Source organism: Dromiciops gliroides, chromosome 3 (assembly GCF_019393635.1).
Source record: "Dromiciops gliroides isolate mDroGli1 chromosome 3, mDroGli1.pri, whole genome shotgun sequence".
In the NCBI taxonomy this organism is placed as follows: domain Eukaryota; kingdom Metazoa; phylum Chordata; class Mammalia; order Microbiotheria; family Microbiotheriidae; genus Dromiciops; species Dromiciops gliroides.
Genome location: NC_057863.1, coordinates 27,628,278 through 27,646,372, shown reverse-complemented (window position 1 = coordinate 27,646,372; position 18,095 = coordinate 27,628,278). Strand labels below are relative to the sequence as shown.

Genomic DNA, 18,095 nt, shown 5'->3' with positions numbered 1-18,095 from the left:
TCCATTACATTTATATACCTTGATTTGTTCAGCCATTCCCCAATTGATGGGCATTCCCTCAAATTCCCATTCTTTTCCACCACATAAAGAAACAGAGCAGCTTTTTTTTGGTTATGATAAAGAATTGGAAATTAAAAAAGTAGTATGAACAAATATGTGTGTATGGGTGTGTACAAATTTATCTAATGTATACATGTATGCATATGCATGTATACTCATATAAATGTGTATATGTGTCTATATATGCATATGTGAATATTATTTTGTATTAAGAGCTAAGGGAAGGCAATAAGGATGTAAAATATACTTATTATCTTCTAGGCACTGTCCCAAATTGTTTTACAAATGCTATCTCATTTGATTCTCATAATAACCCTACGTGGTAGGGGCTATTATTATCTTATTTTATATTTGAGGAAACTGAGGCAAAGGATAAATAACTTGTCCAGGGGCATAAACCTTGTGAGTATCTAAGACCAGATTTGAACTCAGTATTTCCTGACTATGAGGTTAGAGCTTCTCTCCACTGAGCCACTAGCTGCCTTAGGGGAGAGATGATGAAAGGAATGATTTTTACAATACCTGGCAAGACTTATATTAACTGATCCAGAGTGAAATGTGCAGAACTAAGAATATAATTTATGCATTAAAATTTAAAAGATAGCAAGATCCTTTCCTATGACTATACATATGTTTATATCTATCATTCTATCAATCAATAGATAACATATAAAGGCATCAAAAAGTCACTCTGGTATCAGGGTATTGTCAAACTCCACATACTGACTTCTTATTGGGCTGCAGTTATTGTGTATCTGTATCTGTCCATGTAGATTTCACAAAAGGCAAACCAAAGGACAGTGAAGATGCCATCCTGAAATTCATTGATATGGTGTGACTAAAGACAAGAGGGCCCTCTGACACCCATGAGCTACATGTGCAGCCCCGAGAGTCCCAAGGTCATGTCTAACACATCAGCTTGGTTTGTCTGTCTCGTGTGTTGCTTATTAGCAGAGGACAGAAACAGCTGGTGTCTAAACCATGGCTCAGCAGATGCAGGGCATTTAGAAACCTGAACATTCGTTTTTTTATTGTGCACTAAAATTAGATTTAAAGTGTGCTCAAAAGCATAACTAAAACAGATTGCCCCTTCCAGCACTTGTGTTGCCGATTCATCCACAGGGCCCATATTTTCTGGGTCTGTGTTCAGACCTTTGATCTTCTTCTTATCTCTGTCAGAATATTAATTGAGAAATTTCTTTGCTGTCCCCATAAGACCCTTTTAAAAGGTTTCCTTTGGTACAAAAATAATCACATTGCTTAAGAAATCATGGCATTTACCTTGTCCTTGTAAAGAAAAATGCCTACAGGCAAAGATTGTAATGGGCTGGGCTTCCTGCTCTCCTCCCCTCTCTTGCTACCTTAGAGCCAATACTGACCTGCCTCAAGGAATCACCAAGCCAGGGTGCAGAGTCAGAATTTTGTTTTGATAAAATTCAAATTACATCCATTAGAAAGATGTGTGTATATCAAACTGATTCTATGCACTTAAAAGATTAGGAATATCTCCACCCCACTGCAACTATCACACATGAATATACTCCCAACTGGAAAAACAGGCAAGAGCATGATAGAAAATCTTGTATTCATGTTCAAACTAGAGTATGGATGGATTCACAAATATTGCACCTAAATCTGGACTCCTCTCCTTCCTTCCCAGCCACTTTTCTGTCCTGTAGGTATCTCTACCCCAAGGCCTACCTGCTCTTAACTGGTGGTTTTCTCTCCTAGACCATCATTTTAGGAGTAGCTCCAGCCTGGCTCATTCCACTTTCAGATAAACCCTTCCTTAGACTCAACTTCCTCACCTTCCACCATGACTCTTCCCCAGTTCTGTTTTTCTTCCTTCCCTTTCCAATTCTCCTACAGTTATCACTTCCACATCACAATTTCTCCAGCACATTTTTGATATATCATGGGTCAACATAAGAAATTAAAATTAAATGGGAAATTGAGGAGAGATTTGAAGAAGTCACAGATGACAGGCAAAAGTTGGAATATAACAGAGATTCTATGACAGAAAACTTAACCCATGTTTTCCAATAAATTACCATAAACACTTCATAAAAGAAAAAATCAGACTTCTATGGTATGAAGAGAGAATAAAAAAAAATTTACTTGGATTTTCCAGGTCATTGGGTTCTGGGCTCCTAAGCCCTGAGTAGTGTGTAAGTGATAATTGTATATTGTATTTCTGGATTAAAATATAATTTTTGAGGTAGGTGATGTTTGGTACCTGGTGCTTAGCAAGTCCATAGTAAACACTTAAATGCTTTATCTATTAATCTATCCTTGCTACTCATCTCCAGGACAATGAAAGCGCATCTAATTGCCGACACAAACTCTGTTGCTTGCTCAAATTTACCAGTAAATTAGCTGCCTCCTGAACTGGTCATGTGTCTTAGCTACTTATAGGGGATAAATGATTCAGAGCTGGGAAAAGTCTTAGAGACCTGTTCAGATACACTCAGTTTACATGTGAGGAAACAGAGACAAAGTGAGTTACCCATGGTATCACAGCTAAAAAGTATAACTGATATTTGAACCTAAATTCCTTGTATGCCAAAATTAGGACTCGTCTCTCTACCAAGTACCATTCTTCATCCAATTTGGATATTCCTTAGACAAACTCTAAATAGTAGTTTAGGTGAAGGCTATTTTAACCAAATTAAAAGGATTTTAGAAATCATCGGAAGGAAGATAGTCATATATGTGTATTGTGTTTACAAATAATTATAAACTTCAGGGGTGGGTGATTTGATCAAAACAATGAATGGTTGTTATGAATATGAAATGAAAACATTCAAGTTGAATTGCAATTCTGGGAGTTGGGAAGCATGCAAAAGAAGATTGTAATGGTAGATGAAGCAAGGAATCTGGGCCTTGATTATGAATTAGATACTTGAGACAGAACAGGAAGTAAAGTCAGCACTATATAGATGTTGACCAGGAACACAAGCTGAAGGGAAGGGGTGGGGGAGAAGAACTATGGGGTATGTAGTATGATGTTTGGATCCCAGAAATTTGTCAGGTCTGTGGGAGTTAACTTCTGATACCTTCTGGAAGTTTTAAAAAATTTTTCAATTTCTTCAGAGTAATGTGCTGCATTGTTGAAATTCAGGCACTCTCCCCCAACTACATTTCACTCACATGAAGATGCAGGGCATCCTCTAAGTATAGGCTGATAAAATTAGAGCTGAGAAGATCTGAGAAACAATTTCATCTAACCCACTCACTTTACATATGAAGAAAATTGGCCTTAGAAAGAAGTAACTTGTACAATTTAAAACTGGCCATTACAAAGAAGAGCCAGACTTCAAACCTAGCCTCTGCCTGTAAATCTGATCAAGGTTATTCCATCATTTATTTATTTATTTGTTTGTTTGAATGACATTTTATGTAAATAGTATGGGCAGTATTTGGTGATGCTTTATGTTAGAAGCAATATACTCAGCAGACAATATGGTAGTTGGTAGAAAGCCAGCCCCAAAGAGGAAGACCTGGGTTCAGTACTGTTTCTGACACATACTGGCCATGTAAATTTCATAGTAGCTAGGTGGTTTAGTGGATAGGGCTTTGTGCCTGGAGTCTGGAAGACCTAAGTTAAATCTAGCCTCAGACACTCATTAGCTGTGTGACCCTGGGCAAATCATTTAATCTCTGTTTGCCTTAATCCACTGGAGAAGGAAATGGCAAACCACTCCAGTATCATTGCCAAGAAAATCCCATATGGGTTCAGGACAAGTGAGACAGAACTGAACAAACTCTGGACAAGTCATTTAACTTTCCAATGCTCTAGGTCACTCTTTATGACTATAAGTATAAGTTATAGAGAACATAGAGGTCTACGTCAGTAATGGGAATTCCCTTACCCAGGCATTCTCTGTACAAATTAAATCATATGTCCATTCAGCAGGAATAGAACACACCATGCATGGGACAGGGCCTCACAACTCTAAACTAGATTGAAATTTAAAGCATAGATGAAATTGATCTGAAAGATGTGAGATAGAGGTAAAAAACAACATCATTGGAATTTCCAACTAATTCTAAGCATTTAAACATGAAGGTGAATGAATATGATTGTCCTGCTACTCTATGGTAAATTCCTTCAAATATCATTTTCAAAAAAAAAGATTTAACTTTGTTTTAAATGGAATAAATTATGCATGACATTCAGCTTGAGGTATTGGACTAAAATACTGGCCAATCAAGGAGGGGTACCATCAATGTGCAGATAATAATTGAAAATGGAAAATAATGAATTCACTGGGAATGGAGCAAAGGGGTAGGAGCTGGATCAGGATATCAGGAAGAAGTGTTTTAATGAATAAAACATCTTATTAAATTTATTTATAAATAAAAAGAACATAATATCTTATTGGTTCAATAACACAGATTAAAGCACAAGGGGGCATGCATGTACAACTTAATTGAATAAAAGACATATATGTGTCAATCTGCACCTAAATAGAACAGGCAAAGTTAAGCTATAGAAAATGGTTACTTGGCTTTACTTTTTCTTGATAATGTGGAACTTCATGGTTATCATTCAAGGTTTTAAAAGGTGAGTCTTGCTTGGAATCTGCAGTCAAAATAAATCTTGACTTTATTTGGAACCTCAAATGAGACACATAAAAACAGGAATCTACATCAATACAAATTTCTCCTAAATGTCTAAAATGCCAAGGGGATGAGGGTTACAGTTTAGAGAAATGGAAACAGAAAATATGGAGTGTGTGTGTGTTTGTTTGTTTGTATGTTGTGTGTGTATTGTGTGTTGTAATGCATGTGAGACAGACAGAAACATAGAGAGAAAGAGGGGGAGAGAGAGACGCAGAAAGAGAGACACAGAGAGAGAGAGACAGAGAGACAGAGACAGAGAGACAGAGAGAGAGTAAGAGTAAAAAGGTTCAGTCTGTGTCAAATCTTTATTTGTTCTTGGCTGTCAGAGATTTCTGTCAGATCTCCTTTGATTTGTCATTGTTCTTATTATTCTTCTTTGGAGGCTCTGGGTTTGCCTGCATATGTTTGCTATAGGGATACTTGTATGTTTCAGAACACATCTGTTTAAAGGCCTGTGGGTTTCTGAATAGTTCATTCCAAGAGTCTGAGCTCAGGAGAAAGGACAGGTGCCCCCGGATGTGTAGTTCCTTTGGTTGCTCAAGTCCCCCAATTTCTTTTGGCAGTGATATTTAGCCATTATCCCTAAGGCTGAGTATCTTCAACACTGTGATCTTCACAATATCTGTTGGCAGGATTTCAAAATCATTGTCACTTTGATAAAGTGCATTCAGAATGCAAAGGGAGAAGGATTTTCTGGGTAGTCAGTCAAGTTGTTCTAAGTCAAGACAAGCACCTCCAGGGCTGGAAAGAGCAAAATCACCCAGACAAATCATTTAGCCTGTTCATTCAGGTGATTGAATTTTGAGAGGCTGTTGATCTTTGTGGGCAACTCTTCAATCTAGTTATTGAAAAAGGTCAGCACTTCCAGATTCTTCAGTTCTGCCACACTTGGTGGCACAGTAGCTTGTATGGACTGAGAACCAGTTGTGTAATGCAGATTGAAGTAAAAAATCATGAACATGCAGCATGCTGGAGGTGCTTGGGTCACCCATGATTATCTGGAGTTGGCTCTCCTCTACCAGCTTCTTTGAGGGCTCAGAAGTGTTGTGGAGGGCAGCAGGGAACCTACTTATCAGTCAGGATCAACAGGGCTTGGGCTGCCCAGAGGAGTTAAAGATGTCCTGTCTTAGACCCCATATCGAGCCCCTGCCTTTCCCACATGGAGAGAGACCCTCAGGAAGAAATTGATTGGTTAACACAGCATATGGCCCCAAGTGCAGAATAAATGTTGGACCTCAGTTTTCCCATCTAAAACAGTGCTTGAAGTCTCCAGACACAGAATACCAAGCACATATCTACAAGTATGACATTGAAGTAGAGATGGATCCATTTTTTTTTCCTTTGGATCACAGCACTTGTTGCAGTGTTTTGCATATAATGGGCACTCAATAAATGAATGTTAAATTAGATACATGACATGCATTCCTCTATCAATCTCATAAATGTTAAGGTCATGATGTATAATGACCTAAGATTTAGGTTCTCTCTTTCTCTCTCTCTCTCTCTCTCTCTCTCTCTCTCTCTCTCTCTCTCTCTCTCTCTCACTCTCACTCTCTCTCTTTCTCTCTATCCCCCCCTCTCTGCCTCTCTTCCCATTCTAATGTGACAAATTAATTATTAATAATGGATTTCTTGGAGGGAACCCAAGAGGGACCCAGTTTTGGTTGGCTTTTTAACTCCCATTTCAGAGAGGTCCCATTCTTAGGAGGAAGGTTTAATCCCATGCAGGGCATACAGTAGACATAGAGATAGACTTCTTGTGTCTAATTCAGTGAACTGAGGGAATTAAGCAGCATCTATCTGATTTTTATTTTGCCCCTCGGGGGGTCTCTCTCTCTCTCATTAGACACTGATGTCATCACAGTAGATCTTATTTTAATATGGACTACCCTCAAGACACATAAACCAATGGAGTTGAATGACTCTAACTAATTAGCTTTGATCAGTGTGTAGTGAAACACCACTATCAAAAGAGGGTAAAAGGAAGGAACACACTAGGCTCCTGGCCCATGCCATCTTGCAACACATTCTGGATATGGACCTATTGTCAGTTGGTGAATGCTTCCCTCTGAGCACAGGGTAGGCTGTTAGGACATGTGCTCTCTCTCTCTCTCTCTCTCTCTCTCTCAGAAATATGGTTCTGGGGAGTTTTCAGCTAGTGTTAACTATCGCACAGTCAATACTCTTCTAATATTTAATATACTTTAATAATAATTGGTTACTTCCTGAACTTCTGCAATAGACATTATTAGATAAATAGCCATTAATATATAAATAGAAAATATTTTAGAAAACCCAGCCTAGCCTTCCCCGCCCCCCCCAAAAAAAAATTAGCTAGAAACAGTTGACGACCCAATAATTTAAATAAAACACGAAAGAATAATACTCTAAACTACTGGGGCAGGAGGTAGAAGATGACATTTCTTCCATATGATGGCTCTTTTATACTTACCAATCTCATTTCTTATAGCTCTAGTTAGTATTTCCCATATGAAGGATCATGTATGAAATCCAAGATGCAATGTATTGTACCTGTCCTTAGGGCATAGGGATACAGCTGTATATTTGAATCCCTGAAGTCCTACTTAATAAAGCTTGGTTGGTTATTCTTGTTCTCATTGTCATACACTCTAGCTGTGTCACTTTTCCATCTCATAGAACTTTAGTCCCTACTAGGTTGGATTTTAAGTAATTATTTTCTACACTGAGAAATTGACAGATGAAACATTGTCTAGTTGCTCCCTTTGTTTATAGACAGCATGACACAATAGAGCCCATCCCAAAGTGAAAAGCAAAGGAATGGTGAAGCCACCAAAAGACTCTAGAACAGGAGGAAATATGCTTCTCAACGAATATCTTAGGTTTTGGTAAAACCCCATACCAATTGTCTCACTGTCAGATCCAATTGTCTCATTAAAGCATAAAGAATTTACCTAAGTAAGGCAAATAAAGCAAGCTTTATAAGTGTCCTTGAGGTGGGCATTCACATGACTTTTCAATATGGTGGTTTGGCTGGTTAATCCTCTAAAAGTCAGAATCTATTTTGGATATTACAAAATGGCAGACTAATCAGAGAAGATCAAGCCTAGTAGAGTAGTCAGAAGGCTAGACTTGAAGTCTAATCTGGGTTTGAATCTTGCTTCTAACATTTAGTTGTCATGTCACAAGCAGGACACTAAATATATCTGAGCCTCAGTTTTTATATCTGTAAAAAAGGAAATAATAATATTTGTAGTTCATAACTCAAAGAGTTGTTGTGAATCTCAGTGAGGGCACATTTGTCAAAAAAGCACAATGCTTGAAGGGCTATATAAATAACATTATTATAATGAAATATAAATGTTTTTACTATAGGGACAACATAGTACACTTGTTTATGCTAGTATTCAGTTCAATTTCCTTAAAGCATGAACCCTCTATGAAAGATTTATCTCAATCTCCCTCATCTATTTCTTTTTTTTTTTTTTTTGCGGGGCAATGGGGGTTAAGTGACTTGCCCAGGGTCACACAGCTAGTAAGGGTCAAGGTGTCTGAGGCCGGATTTGAACTCAGGGACTCCTGAATCCAGGGCTGGTGCTTTATCCACTGCGCCACCTAGCTGTCCCCCCCCCATCTATTTCTGAAGGAAGCAATGGCAAAACCATAAATGAGGCCAAATTGGCCATACATGAACTTTGCTTTTTGTGAAAATGACTATAGCCCTGTATATAGTGGGGAACTAGTTCAATGCTTCCCTCCTACCCTAAGTCACCAAGGTGGGCTTTCCTCTGCATACATAACACATGTAACTTACTTTTAACTCCATAACTCCATTATATTTTATAGTATTTTTGAATGTTTCTAAATATCACAAGAAAATAGTCATAGATGGAAAACTGGAATGGAATTCAGATGCAATGTTTCCCAATTCTCTCTTATATTATGTTGTATTAAATTACAGTATGGTATAATATAGTGTAGTATATATAAGATTACATGCAAATATATAGCCTACTCATTACACAGTGCAATCATGCACATGTGCTTACATGCATACTTATATGTATATAAATTCATATATCATATGCATTTATGTGCTTATATATGCATTTTATTGTTCACTAATTTTAGTCATGTCTTATACTTTGTAAACCCATTTGGGGTTTTCTTTTCTAAGACACTAGAGTGGTTTACCATTTCCTTCTCCAGTTCATTTTAAAAATCAGTAACTTAGGGGCAGCTAGATGGCACAGTGGATAAAGCACTGTCCCTGTATCCAGGAGGACTTGAGTTCAAATCTGACCCCAGACACTTGATACTTACTAGCTGTGTGACCCTGGGCAAGTCACTTAGCCCTCAATGCCCTGAAAAAAAGAAAAAGGAAAAAAAAAGAAAATGATGAACTCAGGGTAACAAAAGGGGCAGATTTGAACTCAAGATGAGTCTTCCTGACTCTACTCAATTCAATGTGTCACCTAGCTGCCTCTATATGTCTATGTCCATGTATATGACTATCTCTCACTCTCTCACTCTCTATCTCTCGATCTATCTATCTATATTCTGGGAAATTTAAGGGACTTACCCATGCTGAGGAAAAATTGACAAAGGTGGGATTTGAAACCATGTCTTATGACCTCAGAGATTTTATGATATACACTATGGCATCTTTGGAAAATTAATAAGGTTTATTGCATCTTCTCCAGATCATTTTGCACATGAGGAAACTGGGACAAACCAAGTTAAGTGACTTCCCCAGCATGACCTGGAACTACTCCCTGGTAAGCAAGAATATTTGTTTTTGTACTAATATTTTCCTGGTGATATTGTATGACAAAAAATATTGAACATTGAAGTCTTCAATGAATCAAAATTTTAAATAATCCAAAAGGCAACGAATAAAACCTAGGAAAATTTAGCAATTTATGTGAAAGTCTCACATGTAGAAGTTATGTCAGACATCTTAAGTGACATCTATGATAAAAAAATGTGTCCCAGTAATGACAAGAAAGCAAGATTAACTGTTCAGATTTTGTACATGTCTACAATATTTTAATATCCTTTAGGAAGGCCTCAAGTGTGTTGGGGAGATTTAATACGTAGCATTTATTGAACAATAGGGACAGACTTACATAGGATCAGAAAGCACAGATGGGTTGGCATCTCTACCAATAAAAACTGCCTGCAAAGATCCAATGGCAGCTATTTAGCTAATTGATTGGGATACAGAGGTAGAAGTGAAAATAGTCTCTAATATTAAAGAGCTTGCATTCTAATCATTTTAAAGTAGGACATTAGATAATTCAAATGTCATCATTTTTATCACTTTGTAAATTATGTAGGTCAGCCAGGTAGCACAAGTAGATGGAGTGCCCAGCCCGGAGTTAGGAAGGTCTAAGTTCAAATCTGGCCTCAGCCATTAACTAGAGTCACAACCCTTGGCAAATCATTTAAACTTGTTCGCCTCAGTTTCCGCATCTTTGAAATGAGATGGAGAAGTAAATGGCAAACCACTCCAATATCATAGCCAAAAAAAAAAAAAAAAAAACAAACCCCAAAACAAATAGGGTCAGGATGGGTCAGACATGACCAGAATGAATGAATAACAAAAATTATGTCATAAATATTTAAGACCTCCATTGTTCCTCAAAACTGGGTTATTCTAAAAAGTGAAAAGACTTCAGATTTTTTTTTTCCCCAATCTATTTCTATTCTTCCAGGTTATTTCAAAGCTGTCTTTTCCCCCTTTGTAGTATTATCAGTTAACATTTATTGGATGTTTTAAAGAATATCCCAATACATTATATGTTGAAGGATTTTGTGAAATGTAGAGAATATTCTCCCTTGGCCACAAGAAATTTATTTGAATTGGTAGTTTTAAGTAAGAAAACCAAAGGGATTCTCTTCAGTTCCTCAATGCCAGCTTCTCTTACTCAGAGAAGTAATTTGCAAAGGCAACTTTCAAAGATAATTTTTAACTCATTGACATTATCTTCAGCATGACAGAACTCCAAATTTCAGATATTGCTTTGTGTTGCAAGGAGACATTAGGGATAGCCTGATTCAATGACTCTAATTAACCCTATCCCTACTATGTAGACACCAAATTAATTTATTTAGTTTGAAGCAACATAAGAATTTATAAATATAGGCAAAACTGACTCCTGCAAATATTGTCTTTCTTTGCTCTCTTAGGTAGTAACAGGAATTATTCTTGTAAAGGAGATCAATTAATATACAGCTATTAAGGTTTTACTATATGACAGGTACTTAAGGTAACCCAAGATAAGTACTTGGGACACAAGGAAATGAAACAAAATAAGCCTTCAAAGAACGTACATTCTACTATGGGAGATTCTTTGTATAAAACATAAAGAAGCATAGACAAAATATATGCAAAATAAAAACAAGATAATGGGGGAGGGGTGCAGGCATCAGTACCTGGGGGCAGTGAAGAAAGGTCTCATATAATATGGAGACTAAGGACAGAAGGAAGCTAAGACCTATGAATAAGAAATTGTGTGGTCATGAGCAAAGCAATATTTCTAGAGCTCAGTATGTTCTTTTCTAAAATGATAGGGTTGGGGCAGCTATGTGGTGCAGTGGATAGAGCACTGGCCCTGGATTCAGGAGGAACTGAGTTCAAATCCAGCCTCAGACACTTAATACTAGCTGTGTGACCCTGGGCAAGTCACTTAACCTCAATTGCCTCACATACAAAAAACAAATAAAATGATAGGGTCATACTAGATAAGGCATAAATTTTAATTCCAGCTCAAAAAATCTATACATCATGATATGCTGCAACCTGTGGCCTTTTATAGACTTTAACTTTCCTGCCCTGAACTTCAACTAGTTCTTAACCTCAATGGATAGTTTTGGGCATAGAATGGAAGAAGCATAAAATATCTTGTTAATACTGAATGATTTGATATTAATATATTCAAATCTGTGAGAGGCAGAATGTGATAGTGTGTAAAGAGTTGGCATTGGGGCCAAGAAGACCTGAATTCGGTCCTACCTCTGACACATACTGATTGGGGGATTCTGGAAAAGTCACATAATGTCTCAATTCTCTAGGCAGCATTTTTTATCTTGTAGTTCCAGAATAGGTAAGCTCTTGTAAGAATGAGTTGCCTTACCAGGAATTTCCTAAATGAAGGCAATCACAGGCCTGACCCATTTCTGTGTACCATTAAATGGCATGCCATAAGAATAACTGGAAATCCCTTGTATGAAAGAAAGAAAGAAAGGGAGGAAGGGAGGAAGGAAGGAAGGAAGGAAGGAAGGAAGGAAGGAAGGAAGGAAGGAAGGAAGGAAGGAAGGAAGGAAGGAAGGAAGGAAAGAGAGAAAGAAGGAAAGATGGAAGGATGATATAAAGAAGGAAAATGGAAGGAAAGAAAAACAAAAACTAGTCTATTAATACTTCTTTCTTCATTTCTCACTTACTACTCTCATTTCTTAACCATTTACAATGTGGCTTCCAAACATCTTCCATCTTTTCCATCCACTTTATTTAGAACCCTCAACTAATATTGCTCATTACAAGGATGTCAAGCATTTATCATTTACTAAGTCCACTGGCCTTTCATCATCCTTATTCCTTTTCTTAATTTTTTAACTATTTTAACAAGTTGACACTGGCCCCACCTTTTCTATATACTCTTCTCACTGGGTCCCCATGACCCTGATAGTTCACCTTTTGTCTGTCTGAATTTTCCTTAAAAATGACCTTTGTTGGATCATCATCCCAATGTATTGGTGCATCCCTGACTTCAATCCTTGGTTTTCTCTTGTATAATCTCAACAATTTAATCCAGATGATAAACTTATTCCTAAAGCTGTGGTCTAAGCAGGTCATTTCCATCTCCAAAATGCTTCAGTAATGCCCATCAATTGGGAAATACCTGAACAAGTGATGGTATCTGATTATGATGTAATACTACTGTGCTATAAGAAATGATAAACTCAATGATCTAGAAAAACATGGAAAGACTTTCATGATATAATGAAGAATGAAATTAGTAGAACCAAGAGAACACTTTACAAAATAACACCAACATTGTTTTAAGAACAACTTCAAGTGAAGAAGTAATTTTGACTATTATAAATATCCAAAAGAATTGTAAAGGATATATGAAGAAAGATGATATATGCATCCAGAGAAAAAACTGATAAATAGAAGTCTATATAGAATGCATATTTATGTATATAAGTGTATGTGTGTATGTATAAGTATACACATAAGTATAAGTATATATAATATATATATATTTACATGTACAAATATACATATGTATGTATATACACACATATTTGTGTCTAATGGTAGCTATTTATGTGGCTGGAGGTGGGTAGAGGGAAGAAAAAAACATTATGTGATAACTTTTTTACACATCTAAAAGGAATAGCAAGTTGCACATAATAAATATGCAGTTTCCTGTGAAATTATCTTTTTATTATACTGTGTTATGGAAATGCTTGTTTTATTCCATAAATGAAATTTTTAAAAAAAGTATGAAAAAAGTCTTCAGTAAGTCCCTATTGCCTTTAGGACAAAATCCAAACTGCTTTTTGGCATTTAAATCCCTTCCACATAATTTCTTTTTTTTTTCAGAATGATTATCCATCCTTCCACCACAAACTCTAACTTTCATAACAACTTGCTTAATTTTTTACCCAATGTACAACATACAACTTCTACTCTTGTACCTTACAGACATAAGCTATTGTTTTCCATGTTTGTAATATGCTTGCACCTGACTTTCACCTCAGAATTGTTCATTCACTTCATCATTCCAATCTTATGTCACCTCAGTTAGTGTCTTCTCCCTATTGCTCTAAATTAATTTTCATTTACTATGCATGTCTGTTATGTTTACTTGTCTTTTATATAGAAGAGAAAATAGGGGCAGCTAGGTGGCACAGTGGATAGAGCACCTGCCCTAAAGTCAGGAGTACCTGAGTTCAAATCCGGCCTCAGACACTTAACACTTACTAGCTGTATGACCCTGGGCAAGTCACTTAACCCCAATTGCCTCACAAAAAAAAAAAAGAGAGAGAGAGAGAGAAAAAAATAAAAATCAAAAGCAGGAAGACCCTGGATCAAGGTCTGCCTCTGATGCATATTGGCTGCATTACTCTGGGCAAGTCATTTTTACTCTAAGTGCTTCTGTCAAATCCCTGGGACAGTAAATTGCAAAGAAAGTGCCAAGGTGCATTGATCGAGGGAATATTCCCACCTGGGAATTCTTTAAGATAATAAATTAACAAGTACAGTCTCTATCCTTGGCTGTTGATATGTTATTCTCCTCTCCCTTCCAAGAGCACTATGAACTTTTTAAAAGGGAGAAATACCTTTTTCTTTCTCTTTGTAGCTCCAGTTCTTATCATAGTGAATGAGACATCATGCTGGATAGGACAAGTGCATAAAAATTATTTGTTGAATAATACTGATTTTCAAAGAACTAGCCACAGAATAGGAAGAAGAAGAAAGGATAACATACCCAAGCCCCAGGCAAGAAAATGTTTGAGAAGTGTTGAGTTCAGTCCCTGTTTCCACTAGTGGGGAAAAAAGGATTTATGTTCATTCATTCATTTGTTCAATGATCCATCCATCCTACCTCCAAGCACTTCCTGAAAAACTATTATGCCTAAATGATATGGTCACCTGTCTTAAGAAAACTAATTTGTGGCAGGTTTGGAGAACCTGACCTTCTATATCTTTGACACTTACTCTGAATTCTTTTTATCCCAAGATTTTTCTTCCTGGGTGTGTAGAAAGATCCAATAAGAGTAATGGGGGTGTGGGGTGGGGGTAGAAATAAATAGAAAAAAAGTATAAATAAAGAAATGTCAACATTTAAAATAGCACAGTTATTTTGGTAAGCCTAAATACAGATGGATTCCTGAGTTGAGGTACAGATGGACTCATAATTTATGTAGGTATTCAAATGTGAATGCAAATCACTTAGCAGTAAAAGTGCCAGGGTTTCCAAAGTAAACAATTATCATTTCTCCCATTGCTATAACCTCTCAGAAAAGAATTCTCTTCCACTGCCTGACTGCAACCACTAAGAATAGTTGAAAAAGGATAGCGTGTCAAACCCAGAAATGCACAGGAAATCATGGAAGGGTCTTTTGACCCAATTATTCCACTGTTGGAAATATGCCTGTTATTGTGTTATCAAGATCAAAGACACGTATATTCCCAAAGATTTTTAAGTACTTGCAAAAAAAGGACACATATCAAAAAAGTCCATCAAGATGGAAATGGTTAAAGAAATTGAAAAATGTTTTTGTAACAGAATACTGATACACTTATGACTAAAAACATGTTAGAATCAAAAGAAATCTGAGACTAGTTTGACTCTACTAGTGGACAGCATATTAAAAGTATGTCATTGCTAAGCAAAAAAAGACATAAAAAGTGTAGACATTTGAAAACATTAAGTCAACTTAGAGAAAAAAAAGAATATATATGTATGTGTATATACAAATACACATACATATACACACATATACACATACACATGCATGTACATATATCAAGGCTTGAGGCATAAATAATCTATTTATTGCATTTGGATACTAAAAAATAGAAAAATAATAGGAGTTACAATAGCAAATACAGATAAAGAAATCTTGATATCTACACGATTCTTAGGAAGGAAAGATGGAAGGGAGGGAGGGAGGAAGGAAGGGAGGGAGGAAGGAAGGAGGGAAGGAAGGAAGGAAGGAAGAAAGAAAGGAAGGAAGGAAGGAGGGAGGAAAAACATAGGGAGAGAGGAAGATAAGAAAGAACAAAGGATTACAAAAATAATTCTAACTATAACCTTCTAACCACAGAGTAGATCCCAATAAAGTAAGAGTTCTTTGAGGGCAGTGTGATTTTTATTTTCATTTTCTATCTGTATTCCCAGATAGTAAGTTGTTATGTTATATAATGCTGTGTCCTGGCAAAGTATCAACATCACATAATTAGATAATCAGAGTTGGAAGGCATCTCAATAGCTATCTTTATTCAATCTATACACAAAAGGAACCCACACTATAAAACATCAAGTTTTGGAGCCCTTCAAGGAAAGAGAATCCACCATTCCAAAAGCATTCTCCTTCCATGCTAGGGCAGCTCCAATAGACAAACAGAGTTTCCTAATATCAAGCCTTAATTTGCCTCAGAAATTTCCACCCATTTCTCCTGGTTCAGCCTTCTGAGGTAGAAGATAATAATTCAAATTTATCTCTCATATTATAATTACTCTCTATAATTACTTGAAGAAAACTACTGTATTCCTCCCAGGTTCATCTCTACTCCATGTTAAAGAAGACCAGTTCCTTCAATCATTTTTCATATGACATGAATTCAAGACTTGTCACCAGCCTAGCTGCTCTCCTCTGGAAACTCTCCATTTTAACAATATCCTTTTTAAACTGGTTGGATCCAAACTGAGCAAAATAACCCAGATGAGGTTTGATGAGGGCATAGCATGATGTGACTATGCCCATTTTATTGTATGTCCATATGTTGTCCCTCCCATTAGAATGTAAATTCTTTGAGGGCAGAGAGACTGTTTTTTGCCTTTCTTTGTGTCCTCAGTGCTTCATGTGGTGCTGAGTAGAAATTGAAGAAATGCTGGTTGTCTGACTAACTGAACCCTAGAAGATGAATTGGGACTATAAGAAAGAATGATGCTTATCACAGTTCTCCATCTTTGTCCTCATTCCCTTGAGGTAGAAAAGGCTCTGGCCCCTAGTCTTGATACCTGAAAGTTGTGACCCTATAATGCCTTATAGAAAGGAAATAGGTCAATATCAGGCAAACAAGTCTACACCAATAAAATCTTACATTTATGTGGAGCTTTACAATTTATAAAGAAATTTCCTCACAACTCCATAAGTAAGGGTGTGTCAGTCATTACATTTTACAGATTGGGAAACTGAGGCTCAGAGAAGTGATATGACTTGAATAATACCAAAACTAGTAAGTAGCAGTGCATAGCACATTGTAGGCTTAAAAAAATGCTTGTCGGTTTGATGGGCAAAACTCTTCTGACTTCAAACCTAGTGTTCTTTGCCCTGGACCATGCTACCTCTTATCATCCCTCTCCATTTCCATTACATGTCAGGAATGGCTCCATTGTACTTAGAATTTAATTGTTAAATAACTGAAAAAAAAAAAAAGGACTATGTCCCCCTCCTGAAGTTACATGGAGGTGATTACATAAACATTTTTTTTTTTTTTTTGCGTGGCAATGGGGGTTAAGTGACTTGCCCAGGGTCACACAGCTATTAAGTGTCAAGTGTCTGAGGCCGGATTTGAACTAAGGTACTTCTGAATCCAGGGCCGGTGCTTTATCCACTGTGCCACCTAGCCGCCCCGTGATTACATAAACATTATTAAAAATCCATCAAAGTGTTCATTATAGAAACATCCTAGGGAAATATCTTTGGCCTTCAAGTCCAATTTTGTTAACCTACACCAAAACCAAACTTCATTTTTTGCCTTATAATTCATCAAAAATATTTTTTTAAAAACCTTCAAAGATTTTGCCTTTGAGCCAAAAAAGAAACACATTTGTGAATGTTTCACTTAGTATTCCATTAACTTTAAAATTAACAGCTCTTGAATGGATGTCAGAGACTACTGAAATTAAAGGGTATGTAATTCAACATATCTGCAAATTGTGATCATTCTCTTCTGGAATGGTTCATTCCTCTACCCCTCCCCTCTCTTTTTCCTCCACCCAGTCTCCTTAAATATTTAGAAGGTAGCAGTGAACAAAGGATGGAGTACAAGATTTGGAGCCCAAAGTACTTGGTTTCAAATCCTGCCTCTTTTACTTATTAGCTGTGTGACTTTGAGAAAGTCGCTTAAACTCTCTGAGCCTTAGGGAAATTTCAAATATTATAAATTATGAACAGGTCATAATCTGATATTTCATATAAAGATGAGAATTAAATATGTTATCTTTGGTAAATCCTACATTTTGTTTTTTGTTTTTATTAATATCAAACTTTAATTATCATTATGTTTAAGAAATCTCTTCATTTACTCTAGATAGCTAGTGTGTGTTTCTTTAAACACGTCATTCAATCAACAGTTTTTTTATAAAGAACAAACTATGCACTGAGGATGAATATAGAAAAAAAAGAAATGAAACATTCCTTTTTTCTAAGGAATATGAATTCTAAACTTTAGACCTCTGAAACTTGAAGTATGCAGAATAACTCCACTACAAATCCACAAAGAATTTTTTTTAAAGAAGTAATCAAGACAAGATTAACATCACAATAAGCTATGTGAGCATAAGGACCATATGGAATGAAATAAATGTTATTTATTAGAAAGAAGACTGGACCAGGAGGAAAGAGACAGGTTATATTCTAACTTTGTCACAGTTTGACCTTCATTAGGACAGTGAAACTCTTTG

General features: G+C 36.5%; 1 pseudogene; it reads right to left on the bottom strand.

Moving 5' to 3' along the window:
* Positions 1–4,991: 4,991 nt before the first annotated feature.
* LOC122747100 lies at positions 4,992–5,678 on the bottom strand (annotated as a pseudogene).
* Between the last annotated feature and the right edge of the window lie 12,417 nt (positions 5,679–18,095).